Below are 4,260 nucleotides of genomic sequence, written 5' to 3' on the forward strand. Positions count from 1 at the left end.
TTAATACTTGCATTAATTTGGTCAAAGCTACATAAACATATTTCATATTTCAAAACATATAGTCACCTAACACAAACTATAAAATTTTATTGGAGACCTATCTCACAATGAGATGAGGGGCTGTTTTTTCAATTCTTTTAAAATTAATTTATATATCTGTAGATAAACATTATCTACTTCTGAAATGAGACAGTTTTGGATCAATATCTCTTAGTTACATAAACACTGAAAAACTATTCACATAAATAAGTAGCAGGAGCACTAAGACTTTTGTTATGAACCACCTTGAAAATGATGTACTTTCATTCTTTGAACACCTTCAGAATAATATGCCACATGAATATGCTATTCTCACAGCAGTCTACCATCAAAAGTTACTTTTAAAGGTCTGTCAGCTGAAAAATCAAAATTCATCTTTGGCTTTTGTTAAAAACAAAGAATTACAAATCATCTGAATTATAAAGACTTTCTGGCTCGGTCATTAGATTTTGAATTATTCATTTGGTACCCCTACTTTTCCACCCTGGGGCAATGTACCATGCGGAGAATGGGGGTGGGTGAAAGGTGTCCATTTCTTCTGTAAAATAAGAGTCAGGGAATTGTGAAAAGTGTGGCAGGACAGAGGATCTGCCAACCAAACACAACACCTTGTCAGGCAGACCAGTTTTGGGAAACTAGAGTAAACAAAGGTGGAAATTTACCACTTCCAAACTCTGTCTCATGTAGCCCTTGGGAAATCTTCATGTACACATTATGGTGAAGGTAGCCCAGCTTGAAGGCTACTGGCTTAAGCTGCTCTACTGAGGCTTTCTGCTATTGCTTGCAGTTGACTTTCTAGTAATAGTAACTCTCATCTGAGATGATATGAAGCTCATAAATGGTCACTAAAGGAAGATGGAATAGCAAGCCTTAGCTCAATAAAATTCCATGAGGTAAATTTAAAAAGGGGAAGGGGTGAAATGAAATGAACTATTATTTGGTCTTTAGCTCTGGCACACTTTTCTGCTATGTTTTGTAGGCTTACTCGTTTGTAAAATCAGTTAGAGGACAGATGCAGCTCAGCTCTCAGTAATACAAATGAGAAAGGAAGAGTTGTCACCAGGTGCCATTGCTCTCAAGGGTCTCATCTACAGTCAAGGGAGGTGGTCCCGCCACCAGGAGGTGTCCACAGCCCTTGTTTGTAGAACCTCCCTCTCTTTGTACATGTTCTAACACAAAAAATCTCTCGAAATTCATCTTGGATTTTTTTGTTTTAATTTAATATTATTTATTTTTTTATACGGCAGGTTCTTATTAGTAATCTATTTTATACATATTAGTGTAGACATGTCAATCCCAATCTCCCAATTCATCACACCACCACCACCCCTCCCTGCCACTTTCCCCCCTTGGTGTCCATGTGTTTGTTCTCTATTTCTGCCCTGCAAACCGGTTCACCTGTACCATCTTGGAGTTTTAAATCAGGAAAAAAATAAAGCCCGAGGAACTGAATCACCAGTGCAAGTGTTGTCTGATTATTACTTACTGTTACCTTGAGATGAAATTTGTTTAAAATCCACTCTGACAGATGTGTGTCTCTAAATTTGGAACATTTCACTTAAGGACTTATAAAAAATAAAAAATAAATGATTAACTAATTTAAAGCCCAGCATGGAGAAAGGAGCCTTCCTGAATCTTAGGGGCAAAAAAAAAAAAAAAAAAAACCCACAAAATTTCCCAAGAGAATTCCTTAGCGGATCCAAGTGCCTTCTGCATGCATGTGCATGGAATCACCCTGGGTGGGAGGGATACACCAGCCAGGACCACCCTGTGGTAGGACAGATTATTCATGGCAAAGAGGTGCTCACAAGAGGGGCCAGTGGGGCTAAAATCAGCCCATCCACTCTTCAAGCCCTGTGCTCTGGCGGGAGGAGGCATCCATCATGGGGACAAGTTTTATTGCTGTTGTCTTAATTTGCACAATGGCTCTCCTCTCTCTCTGTGGTTGCCCCGGTGGTACCTGCTTCTTTCTGGTTGAATGGATTAGACACATGTATCCCGTTAAATGGCAGAAAGGAGATGAAAGAACTTGGAAAGCATAACACATGTCACATTGGTAAAAGATTTCTGTTCTTATTTTGAATGTTCACTACTCAGAAAGGTCTGCTTTCCACCCACAGGCAGTTACAGTGGGTATAAGACTGTCCCTGAGGTCACTGAGTCACCAGGTCACAGGTGAAATGTAACATTCAATCCAGCCCCTCCCTGCTGCCTTCCACATGTGACCAAGGCTCTACTTTCCTCCCATTATCCACTGTCCTTTTTTTTCTTTCTAACACCTCTTCGCCACCCCCCCCACCCCCCAGTTACTTGGAGTAGTAATGTACCCAGCAGGGAAGTCAGGGCTGGAGGACACTTCTTAGACATTTTATGCAGCTAGGAATGGTCACGTGACTCAGGTCTGTCTATGAGATTTCACTGGAAGTCTTTGGGTAGCTGCGGTGTCTGGGAAACCTCTTTAAAGAAGCTAACTCAGCTGGTATGAACCTGCTTTATGCCCTTTCCTTAAGTTTCCCTTTTCTTGCCTGAAATTCCAATGTGCTGACTGGATCTAAAATGACCACCTTGAAAATCAGGGTGACCTTGAGGATGAAGCCACCCACTAAGGAAGGCAGATCAACCACACAAGAAATCCGGACTATTGATTACATCATGTAGCTGCCACATCAGCCCTGGATGGCCTGCCTACCTACACATTTTTTTTTTTTTTTTTTGGCCATGCTGCATGGCTTGTGGGATCTTAGTTCCCTGACCAGGGATTGAACCCGTGACCTCAGCAGTGAAAGCACAGAGTCCTAACCACTGGACCACCAGGAAATTCCAATACACATTTCTTTTACATGAGAAAAAGAAGAAAGAAAAGAAAAGAAAACCCTAAGCTGTTCCAGTCACTTTTTTCTGGTTTCTGTTACTATCAAGTGAATGCAATTCCCAACAGTATGTCAAGTACAGAAAGGCTCAGCTATGGAGATGCTCTTCTTAGTTTAAAGAAGAAATTATCTCCTTTCTCATGACTTCATTTTTTTAATAGGAATATTGAGAAGACAGCTCACAGCTATGAAAAGTGGAGACCAGGGACATTTCAGCCCATGACCAACCTGTAGTCTCCACACCCGATCTGCAAAGAAGGAGTGCTCAGCAGAAACCAAGGCAGAGACCATGGACACAGGCAAGAGTGTGTCTGGCACTGAATGCACGCCCAGGACATGCTTCCTGAGCTTTGACAAGAGTTTGCAGGAGAAGCAAATAGAAAACAAAAGAATCAGCAAAGCGCCTATCTTAGGGGTTATTCCATGATAAGTGGTGGAGTGGAGTGAGGGAAGGAGGCTGAGAAGATGCTGGGCATGGAGGCTGGAATGGTTCAGGCTCAGGGCCGCGAAGAAGGGCGTGATAAGGAAGGTGGCTTCAAAGCTTCAGATCTGAGGGTCACTGGTCCAAATTACCCAGGGACGGAATCACAGAACAGCCTTTGCTGACTGAAAATAAAGAAGGCCACAAGGGCTCAGGAAAGTATTCTAATCATGGTGATAAAGGGACTATTTATAAATGGAATGGAGTATTTATCAATGGAATATTTCCTGCCATATCAATAAACAAAGGATGTCACAGTCACCAATGATTGCAGCCCTCCAAGGTGAGCTGGTGAGCCCTGAGGAAACTCAGGGCTGAAAATACCTGCCATCTAGCAGTCCTCAGACTGCAGCCACTCCCTGCAGTGAGCCCTGAGGAAACTGATGATGTCAAAATACAGGCCCCAGACAGCTAAGGCGCATTATCAAAGGAATGATTTCCATGAGCCCAGACTCTTGCATCTTCCCATACATAGAAAATGTGCTAAATTCCTTAATTTGAGATATCCGGTTTTCTTTATTTAACAACAATCTTTTGATGTTCCCAATTACCTGCTCTTTGTTGCAAAACTCCTAAATATCCCGGCACCTCCCCTCGCTGCCTAGGAGCAGTTTCTCAGAGTTATCTGAAACGCTGTCTCCCAGGATACAGTCCTCATTTTGTCCCAAATAAAACTTAACTCGCAACTCTCACATTGTGTATATATATATTTTTTTAAAATCAACAACGGGAAGAAGCCAGTGAGCAGGAATTTGTAGCAAAATAGCAAGTGGATAGGATGTGGAAAATGAGGGTTGACAAAACTGGTGGGAGATGTCAAGAAATGCTGACTCTGCCCAAACACACCACCTTCCAAGGCTCCACTTGGCC

This window comes from Mesoplodon bidens (genome assembly GCF_964165515.1).
Source record: "Mesoplodon bidens genome assembly, chromosome: 4".
NCBI classification, from domain to species: domain Eukaryota; kingdom Metazoa; phylum Chordata; class Mammalia; order Artiodactyla; family Ziphiidae; genus Mesoplodon; species Mesoplodon bidens.